Below are 19,298 nucleotides of genomic sequence, written 5' to 3'. Positions count from 1 at the left end.
TTTCGTTTTTCTCACTGCCCTCTTGACAAAGCCAGCCCTCTGGTCCACCAAAGCTTCTGCCACAATGAATGGGTTTGAATCTGCAAAACTGTATCTCTATCCTGCCATACATCTGTTCATATTTCAGGCATGGTGACTTGTGGCCCAGTGTGCAAGTGGACTCCCAACACTGAGCATTTTGTGTCTATGGACCGCAATAAAGCTGTGTGTGTGTGTGTGTGTGTGTAACTCCCAACATAAAGCACTGCCTTTGAGTTGATGTTGGGTGACCTGAAAGCTGTGTCTGTGATGTTTGGTCTGTGACACAGTTAAAGCACACACCTCACCAGTTGACGCTGCATTGAGCCATTAAATGTACAGAGTGAATAAGTCAGCATTTCAAGCAGCCCAACCAAGGAAGTGTGGCCAGGGAAAGACTTTAGCCCGCTTCTGAATTGCAATCTTGTGCCAAGAAGAAGAAAACAGGGATCCCTCACAGTGATACTTCATCACAGATCTGACCTCACTGTCGTCCACCCCCACCAACCCCATTTCTTTACAGGGCCCACTCCCTACATTTGCAACAAACTGGGAGGAGGGCTCTTAGCTCAGTGGTAGAGCGCCTGCTCTGCATGTAGGAAGTCCCAGCTTCTCCACTAGATTACTTAACTTTTCCTGCTATAATCCATACACACAGAGATTTTTTGATATTGAAGCCCAGGATCCCTCCCAGAACAATTAAGTATTTTGATAAACCCTTCTGCAGGAGTTGAAAGAAGCTGCATTTCACTCCTTGGAGAATGTGAGGTTACTAAATCAGCATTTACTTAAGTTGTACTCCTTTCCCCCAGCTAAATCCTGTTGATTGTATCCCATACAGTTCTTTATCATGGGGCAGCCACCATTAGAGAGTATGTTTTATTGCCGGCTCAACCCCCTACACCAAATTCTTTCAGCTTACTTGAGATGCTGAATTTCTTAATTGGAAGTGTGTATGTGTTGTGGGGAGATTGTTCAGAGTATCTTTACTGCTCCAGTTTGTAAATAGCTCAACATTTGCAGTGTACATTCAACGGGCTCCAAGATGGTGGGACCCAAATCATATGTAAGTCCCATTGTCTGTATGTGTCAAAACATAGCAAAGGTTGTGGGCTGACTAGGTCACAGACTGAGTTCCATAAACTCCTGCAGTTCTACCACTGGGCTACTGCCATTCTCCATTACCTGGTCCTTTTAAAACTGGAAATGTCAGGGTCTGAACCACCTTGCAGGCAAAGCATGTGCTCTGTCACTGAGCTATTGTCCCTCCTCTAGGCAATTTCTCCCTGGCCAATAAAACCTGGCCTCAGTTATATCACTAATGCAGGGACTCTGGCCTGGGCTGCAGCATGGAGGATAGCCTCACAGCTAGCCACGCTTGGGGAGATGCTTTCTCTGCAGGAGAGAAAACAATTGAAGGTATTTGTGGGGCTGATGCCTACTTCTTCGTTCTTCAGAGAATCTGGGGTGACAGAATTCCAGAAGTTTGCAGAGAACTGGTAGCATGCGGCTGAAGGTAACACTAGAAAGACCGACTAGAAAGATGTTAATCCTGACAAACTGCCTGAGCATTAGCCTGAACCACAGAGAGATTGAATTCCGTCTCCCCTGAGAGGGCAAGCAATGCCGGTGGTAACAAAACAGCTTTTCACAGTGGCCTAAAAAGCAGATGGGCCACAAGCAAGGACATACTGAAGAGCACCAGCGCCCTCTAGTGCACACAAGGCCCGGCTCTTAGGGAAACAAATTGCTAAATATAGACAGGGCTACAGATTCCCTGCTAATACCGCCTGAAGGCATGGAGGGTCTAGGTCTAGCAATACCTTCCAAAAACACAAGGCCCTTTATTAAAAGCAACTATGGTAGGATTCATAAACAAAGCAGGCACAGTAAAAAATAGATTTAAAAGTGCTTTTAACCCTTGGTGTACATGGAAGTAAAACGGGTTGGTTTTTTTGCTATGCTTTCTGGAGATTAGCTTTCAAGGGACAATATCCTTGATGAAATCATGAGGACTCTGTCACTCTCACAGTGCAATCTTATGCATGCCTGCTCAGAAACTAGCCCCATAGATAGAACTCCCAGTGTACATAGGATTGCAGCTTCTGACAATTTTTAGGCTTCTGTATTTCCGTTGTCATTTACAGCCTGACCCTATGCATGTTTGTTTGTTTGAATGAACTAGATGCTACCCTTTGCACAAGCCAGAGGACAGTTTACAACAAAATGAAATCACATAAAACAAATCACATGTTCACCCAGAAGTTAGTTCCACTGAGCTTGGTGGGACTTACTTTCCAGAACATTACTTAGGATTGTAGCCTTAACAGAGTTTGATGTTTAAATTTGGGATATTTTGCCCCACCGATAGACACACTCATCCATTTCATTTTAATTTGGCTATGGCACTCCAGTATTGATCAACTAATCCATAGTTTTATTGCAGCCTAAAAATCCTATGAGGGTTTGTCTCACTCAGGAATCAGTGGGCATCCAAAGGAATTGTTCACTGAGGCTGGAAATGAAAAGTAAAAGAAGATCAAACAGTGGGATTTTTAAAGCTCGGTGGTATAAACACCAGAGAGAGGCCGTGTGAAGTGTGAATTAACAGCAGTACATAGGCATCTGATTTGACACCAAACTGGCTGTTGTTCTTTTTCTTAAATGACAAAGAACCAATGACATTTATTTAGGTGAAAACATGATTTTCTTTGTCAAGTGCCCCACATACAATTTGTTTAATTGTTTTGAAAATAGAAGACAATGGGTTTTTGTTTTTTGTTTCTTAAAAAACACCTGAATTCTTAGCATTTCCAGAAACTAAAATTCGTTTCATTGTCTTTTCTTTTTTTTTTATTTAAATGTGTTTCTTTTTAATAAATAAATAAAAGAAATTTGCACATCCTTTGCAATTTCACAAAATCTTGTTGCTGAGTTACAAAGTTCCTCTTTCTGCAAGATCCATATTCGACAATGAGTGGAACTGTTTTACAAGAATGGGGGGGCGGGAATCCTCTCCATTTAATTTATCTTATTTGATCAAATTGCATTTGTTTGTAAGAGTGCAGTCCTATGTATATTTGATCAGAAGTAATTGCCGTTGGATTCGATGGCCTTATTTCTCAGGGAAGCGTGTATAAAAATGCAGCCTAAGTTGCCTGGACTCTAAACACGATTCATTAGCGAGGAAGTTGCCCCTCCTATTAGGCTGATGTTAATCATGCTTTGTCAGACAAATGGGGGGAAATACATGGTATTATCAGGTGAAGAAAGAAAAAATCCCAAGATCCACCATCCTCTGTCACCATTCTATATGCATCCCATCTTCCATATATAATTCCACAACATAAATCATTGCACTTTGTCAGATTATCTGTCCACAGACCTCACCCCACCCACCAATGAGAGATCAACTATCAACACTGCAAAGGGAATTTCTTTGCTTCGCTCTTGACAGAGCTTATTGTAATAGTTCCTATGCTAATGAACTCACCCAAATGTGCAAACTTTGTGCATTTCTTTTCTGCAAAGTCAGAACTGATGAGAAGCCTATAAATAGCACATCCCTATCACCCTTTTCCTCTGGTTGCATGATCAGAGGATTGGGTTTTAAATATAAATTATATAAAGCAGAACTGCAACAAGGAAACATCCATCATACGGGTTTTCTTGGGGGCATAGAGGTCTTTGTTTGGGTTTTTTTTAAGCCTGCAGACTGAAATTCTTTCTTCTCTAACTTTATTTGTTCTCAAGAAGCAGCAAGGCAAAATGTTTTCAAACTGTGGTCAGTTTTACATTTCCTAGGGTGCAGCACCTTTTAAAATGTGCTGAAACAGCCTTCTGAGGTTGGAAACAAAAGAAGAACTCTTCCAGGCATTAAGGTCTACTTTACTGCCTTACCATGAAATGTGCTGATGCAATGCTACGGAACCGTGGCGTGCAAGCAAACAGCTTTTATCATCATCACCATCATATTCTGGAGCTTGAAATAATCCTAAGAGTGACATAATTTGCATCTGAAATCCCAAAAAATGGCAGTCACCAAGGCAAACTCCGGCTTAATTGTTGCAGAGAACTTGCTTTGTTGACAAATCTTAACTGAATCTGAGAAGAGGCCAAGTGTTTCAGATCTACCTCCTAATGAGCATTGCATGTTTTCCAAACTCTGACGAAACAGCTTTTAAACCAGAGAAGTGGATACATGAAGCGGGGAAAATACGTACACAAAAAGCCAAGGAAGAAATCCCTCTCCTGCTCATGGCTCAGCCTACCTGAGTAGGTCTATTGCAGCCTTATTACTTTGCAGTTTCATTATTAAGCCATTAAAATTATTTGATTCCTTAACAGTGGGTCAATGGCCCGTGAAATTCTTATTGTGTCATCAAAATGAATCAACAGGAATCATGTGTTTCCTAGCTGAACTATGAGCCATGGGGATGTGAAAGAGAAAGAAGAAAAACACCACTTAGTTCTCCTTTCCCAAATTAAAGGTTGCTGTTTCGCCTGAACTACTGACCTGCATTTTGCTAAAGGGATTCCTTTGTCCTCATAGAGCAAAGAACTCAGTCACATCACTGAGACCTGCCCTTTCTATTTTATTTTGCAAAAGCAACTGTACCAAATACATATAATAAAGGATATCCCCCCATTCCTTGCTCTGTGCCAACTTGGCACCTCTCTGCTTGGGTACTGGCCCAATAAATATTTAAAGGCACTGATGATAAATGGGCATCACTCCAGAAAGGTAAAGTTGCTTGCCTGGTGATGTCAGATTGTAAGATGGGCTCTGGGGAGGATTCCACAGGAAGAGGGTTCTTATTCAAAAAGTGACCGTTATGTAGATGGACTGGCAGCCTCAAAGCCTGATTTATTTCACCTTCCCTGGGGCTGAGATTACCTATACATCAGCCAAAGAGCATAACGGTTTTCCAGTCAAGCCACAGCACCACTCTCTCGCTCCCTCTCCACGGGTACCTTGCGAATGCTGCTGCAAGATGCGAGCGGTTGGCCAAACAAACAACGACAAAAACTCTCTCTGGTAACAACCACGCATTTTCTGAAAGGGAATCTCTGGGATGATGTTTTGAAAGGGGTCTCCTTCCCCACAATTCTTCTACACACACACACACACACAGTCGACTGCTTTCCGCCGCCGCCGCCCGCCCCCCCCCCACAAAAAACACCGCCGAAGGCTCCAGAAGTAACCCAGAGTTAATCACAGTTCCAATCGACCCACTTTATCTCCCCCCCCCCCGCAAAAAAAGAACATTTGCCAATGCATGCGATAGAGCGATATTTGTAAAGAATTTGTAAAGACATGAGAGACGTTTGCACAAACCATAACGAGAGAGATAAAACCTCAAAGATTTGAGGCTGGGGTGCTGTCTAGATTTGAGGGAGAGGAGAACCCGTGAGACTCCTGTAGCCGTTTCTTGTGCAGTGTCCCCCTGCCCGCAGAGCCTCGATTTGTACTGATCTGATTGCCTCAAATTGATGCTCAGCAAGCCAGCTATGGCATTTTGCTCTGGGGTAGCCAGCTGCGCTGCTGGGCTGCTCCGGAGGTTCTGCTTGGGGGAAAAACAACAACACCCATATGGCTCTATCTCCACGCACTTTCACAGCCAGCTAGAGATAAGAGGAGCACAAACAACCCAGAGATCTTGCCTGTCTAGGTGTCTGATCTGCGTGCATAATTTCTTTCTCTCCCCCCCCCCCACTCCCCGCCGCCAGCTACAAACCAACGATCAGCCCTCCAAGCTTCGCCTTTGGCTTCAGGTCAGTTTCCAGCCACCCCCGGGCTTTCAAATCCTTTCCTTGCCCCCCCTCCCCGCGCCGCCCCTGCAATCTCAGATGCTTCGATGGCAGAGGAAACTCTGCGCCCCCATCAAACCCCCTCTTTCCAGCAGCTTCCACTTTGCAGATCTTCACCCTACCCTCAGCCTTTTCCTGATAACCTCCTCCCCCCCCCCAAAAAAAAAATCTCCATGGATGCAGCAAAGAGCTTCGCTCCAATTAAGAATATAAGAAGTCCCCCCCCCCCCACAAAAAATTAATCTAGGACAGGCGGAGGCAGGAGGAGAGTCAGCTCTTACCTGCGAGTCCGGCTGCCTGCTTCTCCCTGGGTCACCTCTGGCAAGAGGAAAGCGAGCCGAGGCAAGTCCCATTCACAACTAGAGGCGCAGGAGGAGCAGCGGCAGCAGCATCCCCAGCCAATTCCACTCCACTGGCAACGGCGGCTGAATGAGGCTTCGAGCTAGTGGAAGGAATTAGAAACAGGAGAGAGTGAGTGAGTGAGAGAGAGAGACAGAGAGGAGGGAGGCAAAGGGGGAGGGAGGGGAGAGAGCAGGGAGGGGGAAGGAGGGAGGGTGGAGGCAGGCAGGATGAAGAAGAGGAAAAGCTAGAGGCTCTGACTTGTCCTCTTTTGGAAGAAAGGGACGGCAAGGCCTCAGATCTTTCCCTTTCCATGGGGCTTCCCTGAAAAGGCAGTGCAGGCTCTGGGAAAAGGCGTTCTTTGCATTTGGGGAAATGCTCACTCTTTAGGAACATGGGACGCTTTATGTACCCAGTCAGAGCACTGGTGCATCTGGTTGAGGAATGGTCTATGTACTGACTGCCAAGCGGCTCTCTGGGGTTACTGGCAGGAGAGCTTCTCAGCCTTACCTACAGACCCTGGGGACTGGACATCAGACCTTCTGCTTGCTGAGCAGATGCTCTGCCACAGAGCAGCGGAGAAGCAGGAGTGGATCAGGATATCTTCAGCCACACAACAAAGCAGGAGCGGAGGCCCTGCTCACTTTTCTTTTCTCCTCCTTTTTGGGAAGCCTCCTTTTCTCTATCCTAAGCCCAGATGCACAAAGGATGGAGGTGGTGTTTCCACTGGGTCAGGCATGTGCAATCTGTGCACGTTCAGAAGCAACTCCCACTCTAGCCCACCTGCAAATAGCCACCTTCACAATGCATGAGATGGACCATTTAATTCAGTGATATAGTGTACATGCATGGTAGGCAGAAGATTCAAGGCTCAATGTCTCAGATCTCAAGCAGGGGTGAAAAAGACCCCCAACTGAAACTCTGTAAAGTCGCTTCCAGTCCATGCAGACTAGGAATGAGAACCTGTGGCCCACCAAATACTGCTGGGGTAATAAAACTCACATCATCCCTCACCATTGGTCTGACCATTGACCATTGGGCTGGGGCTTTTAGTGTCCCACAACACCTGAAGAGCTGAGGGTTTCCTATCTCTCATGTAGACAAACCTTGAGTTACGACAAATGGTCTGACTTGGCTGACATTATCGTATGTTTCTAGTCTCCTGCTTTCTTGGAAATGGGACAGGATGGACTCTCCAATGCATACAGATGAATCTTCATTGGGGTGATGGCTAGCATGAAGGAGTCACCTCTTCCAGAATATTAAGTATGGGAACCAATGCATGTTCCATGACACTGTTGCTATGACTCCCCACCCCACCCCCCAAAAAGAACACACCCACATGCTAAATGTCAACTGGCAGTTTAGCAACCATCCTCCATCTTCACACGGGATGAAGTAAAAAATTTTTAAAAAGGAAAAGTCAGGATAGTGCAGTGTTTTCTTTTCCAGAAGGCTGCGGGCACAATATTGCTTACTCCAGTTCCAGTGTGGTCCCACCACTAGGGTTTGATGTTGAGTACACATGATGTTAGCCACAGACCGTAGTATTCCTTGAGAAATGTTCCTGTTTGATGCACTTTCCCTCAAACCAGCTCCCATTTTCTGATTAGGAAACAGAAGCTGCAGTGAAGCAGAGGTGTGTACATTTCAGGCAGCCATTGCACATGCACTGGTGACAATGTATGCACTGATGACAATTTAAATCTGGTAATTGGGTGAAGACATCTCTCTCCTCTTTCTGGTATGAATAGCACCATTAAAAAATTTGCTTGAAACATTGCAGTGGCGTTGCGGGGGGGGGGGGCACAACTTAATGTATTTCAAGCCACTAATGTGTACATAATTTTATTTTTCTGAGAAGTTTTTTCTTTCATAAGTGACACACAGACATCACTTTTAAAGTGCTGAGAACTAAGAAACAGACTGATATCTTGAGACAGACTGAATTAAAATGAAGAAGCATTCACCCATACCATTCATCTTCCTGGAACCATAGAACTCAGCAACAGAGCAGATATGCCACCAGGCACTGCTGATCATGTAGTTGGGTTCCAAGTTATTTGCATATAATGTCTGAGAATACCCTTGTCAGAACACAGGTGAAAGGGGGTGTGATATAGACACATGGGCGGCAGGGGGGGGGGGAGGTTGCAGTTTGTTGACTCTGCTAAAACAGTTCCTTGTATTCTCCCTTTAACACACCATTCAAAAATACAAATCTCCTGTTCACAGACATATGATCAGACACTCTTATCACAAAATGTCCCTTCTGATTTAGATAAGAAACCAAAGCAAGAAAAGGCAAAGATCCTAAGGAACCTTAGGAGCCAAGGCCACTAGCAACAGCCCCTTGTTCCACTCTAATGAGAGGGGGAGTCCTGGAACAGCAGGGCAGCTGAGTAAGTTGAACCAGTGGGATAAGGCATCCTGAGCTGATAAATGATGTGTTGTTAGCAACATTTCAAATAAACTAATTTGCTGGTGGCACAATCTCTTCCCCTGTCATTCAGAAGTACATAACATCAAGTTCAACAGGGCTTACTCCCAGGACAATGGCTAATAGAATTGTTGCCGGAGTTTGTATTTCAGGATTTCTTCCCAGAGTTTGGAGTGAACAAGAGAACAAAGAATGGAATACTGTGGCAGAACACTACAAACAATAAAGCAAGGGAGAAAGAAAGTAGAGGGAGAATTTACTGAAGCACAGCATTGCATCCAAAAGCAAACAAACCTGATTGCACCCTCACATACAATCATCCTAAGATTGCTTCTTTCGCAGAGCTGTGGCCATGTCAGCAGGGACAAGAAGATACAGATAGAATTGAAGGCACTTAAAGGTTCTGCAAGCGCAATTTATTTCTAGAATTTATTTTAATCTCACTTAGTTAACTCAAAATTTTGTTGACCAGACTGCCTTGGCAGGAGAGAAACACTCCTTTGTTAGAGGCTTTAAAGCAGAAAATGAATGGCCATCTATTAGGGATGCTATAGATTTCTTGCGTCAGGAGTGGGTTGGACTAGATGACCTTTGAGGTGCCCCCAGTTCCTATGATTCTTTGAAATTAGGGTGGAATGCAGGGTGTCAACACACAGTGGGATGTTGGACTGATTCTCCTGTACAAATCTGCTCAAGCCTTGTGATCAGCTGTGGAGGCCCTGTATATAGTTCCACGTGTAAGATCAGCAATATTGGTGTGGGCATGAGAGACCAATGGTGGCTTCAGTATCTGTGGAATTCACTCCCCAGTTATTTGTGTAGGAGCAGACTTTATAATGGGTCTTTAAAAAACACTGGTGTCAGGTTGCACTTTTTTTGTTAAGGATTTATAGCGTTGCTGATCTGAAACTATTTTAAGTTATTTTAGTTCACTGCAATGATGTGTTGCTGACCTCTGATTTTTTTCAGAGTGCAGTTAAAAAAAAAATGAACGGTGACATTGTATTCTATAGTGTTTTTTAATGTAATCTGCTTTGTGAGGGCTTTGTCCTAACAGATGGCCTAGAAAAACTTAAATAAATAGAACAAGGAGACTCTAACAATCACTATGCCTTTTGCATCAGTGAGTTCAGCAGATATCTCCCATGTGCTTTCACAGCTTCCTCCATTGCCTTAAGGACTAGAAACTTCACCAGCTTAGGGGAAAAAGCAATGACTTTAGAAATTCTACATATTGTGAGTGAGCTCCCAGGTTCTGCATGAGCAACATGCCAGTTGTAATTTGGAACTCTAGATGTCCTGGATTCAGTGTCTTTTGGCTGTGATGGAAATATTAGGATATAATGAGAGGGGGAGAAGAACAGAACATACCCAAGAACATTATAGATATAAACAGATATGGGAGGTCCAGATGGTTATTCTTTAAATGAGAGGAATGTGCTTAGGGGAGTTTGCTGGGAAATAAAGGAATGTGTCTGTAAAGCAGTTTTTATGAATGTGAAGAGGGAAGAACTTTACTTTAATCGGAGTTGGTCAGTCAAAGCTTTGGAATATGTGTCCAGGCTCTGCAATGGCTCCTAAAAAAACAAGATTATTCACAAGGCTGCTTGAATATTTCTGCCTTATTGAAAGCAGATAGTGTCTGATGCTTTTCAATCCGATGCCACTGAAATCCAAATGAGTTCTCCCATAACCTCAGTACAAACTAGATTACACACACACACACACACACACACACACCAACCTTAGGCAAAGCCCCATTTCTCAGTGCCAAAAATGAAATAAAATAAACATTCCAAAGTAGTCAGAGGATGGAATAAATTATTCAAATCAAAGACATTTGCATGCATACATCCAATCTGCATGCCGTATTCTGATTTGAGGATTTTGTCCTAAGGATGAAGGGCTGTGCAAGGGAGACAGGAGCAGCGTTGGAGAAGTGAGACAAACATGGGGAAAGAGAACAAAAAGCTGCATTCCCATCATGCCCCTCTGGTAACTGGGGAAGGGCAGTGGCTTAGTGGTAAGGGCTGGGAGAGGCTCCATTGTCTGAAATCTTAGAGAGCTGTTGCCGGTTAGTGTGGACAGTACTGGGGCAAATGGACTGATTCAGTATAAGGCAGCTTCCTCTGTCCCTGATTTTCAAAGAAGGCACTGCTTCCAGATGAATGCACAGCTTATGGCAGAAGTTGGTTGAAGAAGCTCCTTGTAACATTCAAAGGAGAAGTCTTTGTATGTCCATTATGGTGGAAGTGCAAACTTCCAAACAGACGGGCTACACAGAAGACAGCAAAGGAATTGTGCAATCTCAGATTTTGCTCCTCCCCCCAAAGCACCGCCAGGCAACTGTGGAAGCAACTTGGCTGATGAAGCTTCGTAATACATTTTGAAGCTGCTCTGAATGCTGAGCATTTAGGCAGCATTGCCATTAAAAAAAAAGGATTTCCCCTTTTGTTAACCACAAGAAGTAGCTACTTAGAAACCTGTGTTTCTCATGATATATGAGAACTTCTAAATGTCTCGTTCTAGTAAACTTCAGTGTACAACACAAATATCTGCTTTATAGAAGTTTTTTGCTGTCGTTGACATCAGCCAAGGGTGCTTTCTTAACTGTTATTGATTGATTGCATTTATATTTCTGACAAGGCACCCAAGGTGCTTTTCAGTATTATAATAAATTTTACAATAAATATAAAGCAGACAAAGTATTCTCAGGACAGTTTCCTGAATGAGCTTCCAGACCTACTCTTCCTCACTTCCTGCTTTCTCTCAGAGCACACACAAAGTTTTAAATACCCCCAGTGTGTTTGTGGGGCTTCTCTCAGACCACCAATGGTATTTTCAGGAGCTGGTAACTACCTGGGCCTCCCACTCGTATTACCCATGTGCCAAGTTTGTACCACCATGGCATGAAGAGGTTTTTTCAATGGATTTCCCTAAGCTATGGACATCCCTTTCCTTGGAGACTCACCAAAGTTAGATCCTACAGGTTGTAGCCAACAAAGTTCAACTCAAAGCAGACCTATTGAAGTTAATCACAGTTAGTCATACTCATTAACTTCAATAGGCCTTTTTTTTTTTTTTTTGCAGCCTCCTTCCCCTGTTCTCATCATGTGTTCTGCATTTAGAGCAAACACGTTTAACAAAATATGGGACTGTCTTGTTTAAGCTGTTATGACTCCCAGTCCCATACAGGTTTGTGCCTCAAACCAAATGGGCCATTTATAGAAAGTTTCTTGACACAAAGCTAATTCCATTGTCTCCCAGGCCTACTAATATTGCTTCCAGTGAGTTTCACTGCTGAGTGGAACTAATGAGAGATCAGCAAAAACAGAGTCCAGGGACTACAGTAGGGGAAGGGGCACCATTCCAGTGCTAGAGCCTTTCATGCAGATAGACCCAGATTTAACTCCAACTGTTTGGATGCTGAGGAGCTACATGGTTTTCTTAAAACTGCTTTCCTACTCCATTATTCTAAGAGCAAACACATTCTCTAAGTGTTGATTATCATATAGCCAAAAGAACATGATTCACATGTATGCTTAGAATTCACTTTAGGCCTTGCCACTGAATGCAGGGAAATCTGTAGTGGAACTAGGTAGGGAGGCATTGGGGCAGGCCTTGTGTGCACTTCCCTGCTCTCTACCCCATTTTAAGCCAACACACATTCATCCCAAATGCATTAATAGGACTAGCATGTAGTCACATTAGGGAAGTAAGGAAGCACAGTCTTCAGTTCCCCATTGTACTCATTGCATGCCACACCATTTCCATTTCCAGGGCAGTTCATCTTCCATCAGAAACCATGTTATTTGTCTCACTGTCCACTGTAGCTAAATTACATAAGGTACATAATTTATGTAATTATTATGTAACTTAAAGTCAAATAGTTATTGTTTCATTCCATGTGATCCCTGCATTGCATGGGGTGGGACTTCATGAGCCGTGGGGTCTCTTGCAACTCTCCAATTATATGATTCCACTCCATACATTTCAGTGCAAAGGAAACAATGCAAATGGGGGAGGGGTAGCACAATCCATCACGTATTGCCTGTTGATTAAAAGCAGCAACAGCAGCAAATACTGATCTTATTCACTGGATTGATTTCCATTCTGGATATGGGCCAGATAAACAGATACCAGCAATTTCTCCTCCCATTTCTGTTTTCTTTAAAGTATTCTACCATCCCCAATCCACATTACCCTATTTCCCACTGGGTATGAATGCAGGTATGTATATGAACACACATAGCCATCCAGATTTAAATTCATCTAGTCACATGTAACAAACATAATAAGAGATGGGATGGGGAGACAGAAGAAATGCCAAAGCTAACCCAATAGAATTGCACACAGTACAGAAAGCAGCACCTGCTTAATATGCTTAAGTCAAAACCCATTTATTGATGAATTAATGAAACCTTTCATTATACATTTCAAAAGGCATGTTAACAAATGAATACAATAACATTTGATGGGGCGCTAGCAATTGGTCAGAGTTTGCTTCAGCTTCCTAGGCTGGAATCTCAAAGGCAGAATCTAATCAGGTGTCTTCCCTATTACATTTGTCTTGTCATCTCCACTTTCTAAAGGAGTTATAAGTTTGAGGATACAACCCAGGAGATGATACTCAAGCAAAATTTCATTTCAAAATCAATAGACTCTGCTTGAAGAGATGCTTCATGTATGTCCAGCTGAATCAACAATATTCACAAAAACTAAAATACAAACTGACCCGTATTTTGGAACTTGAAAAGCACCAATGCTGATAAAATGTTTCAGCACAATAGAGGTCATGCAATGGGCCTTTCCATGAATGCTACCAAAGCCCTTACAATAAAGCAACAAATAAAAAATGCTTTTTTAGGAGATGTATTATGAAATACCCAATTGTGTTAGCATTACAAACTGCACCTAGGTTTGTAATTGCTAGAAATTGATCTGCCATCTTGCCAAGACCATGTGACAGCCTCAACAAGCTGGGGTGCCCAGGCCAAGGAGCATGTCCCATCATCTCCTGATAACCATTAATGGTCTGAGAGAACTACCTGAGCAGATACTCTCCTACATTCCCTGGGGCAATGACCTGTGTGACTTGAGGGAAGGCAGAAGTGAGGGAGCCCAGGCCAGAATGCACACATGGCATTGGCCCCTGATGAAACCTTCTATAGCAGCCTTTCTCAACATTTGGTCCCCTTATGTTCTTGAACTACAACTCCCATCATCCAGGACCAGTGGTCAGGGATGATGGGGGTTGTAGTCCAACATCATCTGGTGACCCAAGTTTGAGAAAGATTGCTTTACAAGCTGAGGTGCCTTTCAGAGTAGCCCCTCCTACACCTGCCACAACCCCAGAATCAAATTCCTATTCTTTGAGATGAAGACAAGGCCTCGGAAACAGGAAAGGCTTGCAGAATCTGTTCCAGAAGCACTTCCACCAAACAAGTGCCCCTTCAGCCTGAGGGTGAATGTTGCTGCCCTCAGACTCAGAGGACTTTGTTGCAGAGATCCCAGTGAGACTGATGTAGAAGGCTGGGGTCCTTTAATTGAAAAAGCACCTTTCAGAGGGGGTGTGGCAAGAAAATGGGATGCAGCAGCTGTTCTATATAAGGCTCAGACTCAGTTGACTGCATGCTGAAGCAATATTAGAACCCTACTGTACAACAAGTGCAGCCTGAATTTGGCCTCCCCTGCATCGCACCCAACCTGAGTCTTGTTTTGCCTAAGATCACAGCATAAGGCTGCTTATGAAAGATCTGTGTAAGCTAAGGGATAGCAGAAGTGAGGAAGCCCAGGCCTGGATCATGCATAACTCCAGTTCCCCTGGCAGAACCACCACCAACCTGATGTCCTGAACAGCAAGTCAGTATATCATGTCCAAAGTTCCAATTCCGAGGGTCAATTCACACAAGCAAAGTCCAAAGGTCAGGAAACAAGGTTGAGGGCCAATCCAAGTGGCCAAGTCCAAAGTCCAGTAAAATCAGAATACAGTCCAAAGTCAAGCCCAAAGCAGAGTCCCGTGGAGGTCCAGGAGTATCCAAGTCAAGATCCATCAATATGGGCAGTTAAGTAGACACAGCACCTCAGCTCTGCAGCCTTTTTATACTTTGCCTGCTGATTGCAGCATCTGGGCTTGCTGAGGCATGTGACCCTCACCTGTTACAAGCCTACTCCACACACCTCCTCCCAGAGCTAGTGAGCCCCACCTGGCCAGCTAAGGAGCTTGGCTGTGAGCTTGGCTGTGAGCTCTTGCCTGTCTCAGCCTCTTGGAGCACACTGCCCACTGCTCCTTGTGCTTCAGATCCCTCCATGTTTGTGGAGACAGGGGCCCCTATGGCTCTGGTGATGGACCCTGTGGCTCCAGTTCCTATGCACTGATGCCCATCCCCTCATCGTCCTCCATCACCCCAACCTCTCCTTCCCCATCCCAGTCCTAGCTACACCCCTCATTGGATCCTCTTCCTCCTCCCCATTTTCCTGCCAGTTCGTGACACCTGAAAGAAGTGTTGGGGCATACCTTCCCTTTATGAAAATTCATTAGCATTTTTGTGTGGTTTTTTCCTGTCCACATCTCCATATGCCATTTTACCTTAACACACATTTTTGCAAAGCAGTCTTTTCTAATGCATTTTTATACGTTATTTTCACTAATATGTGCATTGTTACACTTTAACCTAGTATATTCATTTATTTCTTGCATTTACAACCTGCCTTTCCTCCAAGGATCTCAAAGCGGCATACGTAGTCCTCCTGCTCCCCAATTTATCACCACCACAACCCTGTGAGGTGTGTTAAGCTGAATATAAGTGACTGTCCCAATGTCACCCAGTGAGTTGCATGGCCATGTGGGGATTTGAACCTTGGTGCAACATTCTAACCACTACCCCACACTGGCTCTCATATGTATACATTGTTGTACATGAGCTGGCAAACTTTGTCCCAAAATCTGGAGAAGCACAAATTTAAGGATGGCTATATTCACTTCGGACCTTATTTCAGAAAGTGGTGTTCAGATTTGCCTTTAAATGTGAACTGAACTGAATTTCTTCCCCATTCCTACAAGGTTCAACTTTTTAATGGGAATCTTTTAATATTACATTTCCTCTCTTGATGGTTCTGTTCTTCCATCAATGCCCTAAGCATAACTAAGGAATAGCTTGCAGTAATTTAGGATCTCCTAGGTTTAAGTAATGCCTGCAACCTATATCCAGTTCAGTGTACCCCTAGCAAAAGAGAGGAAGGAAAACCTACATTGCCCTCCAGCAAAAAAGTTTGCCCAGATGCCCCAGATTCTCTCATGCACTGTTGGAGTGACATACGTTTCAGACATAAACACAGGAAGTTTATACATAGTTTCGACATTATGCAACCATATCTGTCTATATGCTTAAAGTTAGGAACATCTGTGATAACAGATTTGCAAGACTTAAAGAGAAAAGAGGTTGCCAGTTCTGTGCTTTGACATTTGCTCATTTCAGAGATTATTTTAAAGATCCACTGCTCGCTTCCCAAGTTAACACAGTTTATCTATATATATTTAAAATGAAATAAAACAAACAAACCAACATCTGACTGTGTTCTAACAGATGAAAGCCTCAAGGTAGCTGATTTTCCATTTTTTAATCACTGTTCTGTGATACATATAATTTTCCTTGTATTTTTGTAGCTGATTTTTATGTGTAATGTTTACTTTGATGCTAAAGAGGATGTGATATTCTGCTGTTAATTGTGTTTTCTAGAATGTAGATGGTCTCTTTTTATTGGTGTTTAGTTGTGGTTTATTTAAGATATTTCAGCAGCAACAACATGTTCATTCATTCAATTTCACAGGGGGGGAATAAAGATTTCTATACCTATGTTTTATATAAGTGTATATTTATTGTTTACCTCTGTATAAAGTAGGGCTGGGGAAACTGGGGGCTTCCAGATGTTCAACTCCAAATCCCACCAGTCTCAGCCAGAATGGCCAATGATCAGGGATAATGGAAGTTGTAATCCAGCTTCTTAAAGAAGCCCACAGGTTCCTGAGTGGTTCCCAAAATGCCTCACAGTTTTCATTGTTGACTTTCCTCAACAACAGCAACATTGTTGTTACAATTCCCTACTTTCACACATAAGAGAAGTGAGGCTGAGAAGTGAGACAGTGACTATTCCAAGGCCACAGGATAATTCTAATGAGCCCATGAAAGAAGCAGAATGTGACTGCAGACAGAAGTTTTGCTGCCTGAGGCAAATATGGGTTCCCACTCCATGTACAGAAAAAGCCAGCTGGACTGGTCACTGAATCCTACTTCTACTTCCATTACACCTGAGGGTAACAGGGTAGCATAGGGAAAGCCACATGGCACATGCAGTTCTGTCCTCCAACCTGTTGCTACTGCTACCCATCCCCTTTATTCACCACCTGAGGTAGTAATCTACCTCGACCTGATGTTAGGGCTGGCTCTGACTGAGAATAGTCCTGGCAGACCACGTGAGTGCAAAGGGTTGTCAAGGGGGAAAGGTAGGTGCACTGTGATGGCCAGAGAAAATGAGATGCCATTAGACTGCCTGATGTGTTTACCCAAATACAGCTGCAGGAGCCTCCAAACTTGATAAGAACAGTAGTGAAGGAAAGGGTGAGCACTTTCCTGTGCCATTTCCAATTTAAATCCACTCCCTCCCTCCCCCTCCCTCTTGAAAGCTGCTATTAGATCCATAGCAGAGCAAAAGAGGCACGGCATAGTTACCCAGTTCTACTACCACTGTCAGTCTAATAATAACAGGGGAAAATAAAAAAATTCCTTCCAGTAGCACCTTAAAGACCAACTAAGTTAGTTCTTGGTATGAGCTTTCGTGTGCATGCACACTTCTTCAGATCTGAAGAAGTGTGCATGCACACGAAAGCTCATACCAAGAACTAACTTAGTTGGTCTTTAAGGTGCTACTGGAAGGAATTTTTTTATTTTGACTATGGCAGACCAACACAGCTACCTACCTGTAACAATAACAGGGGAAGAGAGTTTAATCAGTTGCATCTTAGTGAGCCATGGGGTAGAAAGCTGCCTGAAATGTTTTTTCTTATGATTCCACGAGTACAAGGGCTAAAGTGAAACCAAACCTTCAGGGAGAGGCATGAAATATCACTGAGAGGATTGGGGCCCTACACAGCCTTCCTTGTCCACTGCTGCACCTCTGCGCCTTTGGGTGGTGAACTATTTCCTTTATATTTTCCTTCTTTAAAAACTGCTTCTAAATTCTTGTGTTTGCATGTAATGTGTAGCTAACCATCCAGAAAAAAAGTGCTTTAATGGTAGGAAGCACTATTAGGCCCAGCTGCTATGAAATCACAAAGACAAATAATGGATTTCTCTCCCCCCCTTTTTTTAAAGGGAAGTGTATTTGGAAAGATAAAATTTATTCCTTGGCTTTAAAAGTTACAACATGTGACCTTGGTTTCAGAGAACAATCTGTAGGTGGGAGAAAGGATGGAAGCTGAAAAAGAGGCAGAGGGCTAAGTAGGAGGGTCCTTTTTAAAGGAGTGTTAGATGTGGGGTGGCGGGGCAGAGAGACAGTGCGGTAATGCAAAATATTTCTCATCTAACAAATCTCATCACACAAGCATCACCTTTTTCGCCTTCTGATTTTACTCTAAAGGCCTTTAGATTTGTAGCAAAATGAAGTGAGCGATGGCCACATTGGGAGAGGGGAAATGTTTGGGTGAGTCACTGATCTGTATCATGTCCGGCACTCCAGCTCTTCCCCAAGCTAGCCCAAGGGCAAATGGTAGACATGTGGCCTCACTCCAATACAACAGTGAGTATGTAGTTCATTTTCATGCTAAGATACTCTGCATTTGTCTTGAATAAACAGCATGCTTAGACTAAAGCAAGGAAGCAAGGGAATGAAAGAGGATGCTGTGGGAATTTGCTGAACAAAGAAATCTAGGGTGCACATATAAGATCATAGCACTTTGAACTGGATGAAGGATGCCAGAATAACTACTAACCACTGATCCACTTTTCGCAAAACTAGACGCGATGTTATTTATGTAGATACAATGTGATTAGTGGCCAAGGAGAGGCAAGGGGCCTTAGGATCACAGGGAATGGAAACATAAGTAGCTGCTTTAAACTGAGTCAGGCCAATGGTCCATTTAGTTCAGAATTGTCTACACTGACTAGCAGTAGCTCTCCAGGATTTCAGCCATACCTAGAGATGCCGGGGTTTGAACCTGGGACTGTCTGCATGAAAAACAGCTGTTTTGCCTCTGAGCTATAGCCCTTTTACCTCCACAACAGGAAGAGAGAGCTTAGATACCCCCCACACACACCAATACCATGGTCCTAGCAAAAATCTCACTCCCTCCCAAGCATGCTATTTGCATCAACAGTAAAGCATTCTTTGATTCCAACTGAAGTTTTGCTCCCAATACAAACTGCAGCCTCAGGAGGACAATTTTCACCAGGAGTATGGCACATGGAAAGGATAAACTCTCCCATTCTATGTTATGCCCTGTGCTCTTATGCCGCTCACCCTATTAATGGATACGTTTCACATTTTGAACAATGTGAACATTAAGCACATTCATATTACATCTAGTTTGGCTCTGATACTATGGAGGATCTTGTTCTGTTTCAGGAGTGGGCGGGCCCTCAGGCCCAGGGGACAAATACAGCTCTGCAGGCCTCTCTGTCTGGCCCTTGAAACT

General features: G+C 43.6%; 1 protein-coding gene across 2 annotated transcripts in view; it reads right to left on the bottom strand.

The window, feature by feature from the left end:
• CDH11 (cadherin 11) overlaps positions 1-7,052 on the bottom strand; it is a 107,422-nt gene extending 100,370 nt beyond the window's left edge. Inside the window, exon 1 of one of the 2 annotated variants that reach the window (XM_083514961.1) lies at positions 6,111-7,052. The gene's annotated coding sequence lies outside the window, so the exon portion shown is untranslated. The remainder of the gene's footprint in view (positions 1-6,110) is intronic. The other variant, XM_083514962.1, reaches the window with a different exon arrangement.
• Between the last annotated feature and the right edge of the window lie 12,246 nt (positions 7,053-19,298).

This window comes from Podarcis liolepis, assembly GCF_965112155.1.
Source record: "Podarcis liolepis genome assembly, chromosome: 7".
Lineage (NCBI taxonomy): Eukaryota > Metazoa > Chordata > Lepidosauria > Squamata > Lacertidae > Podarcis > Podarcis liolepis.
The sequence above is the reverse complement of the archived record's forward strand: the minus strand, read 5'-3'. Positions and strand labels throughout refer to the sequence as shown.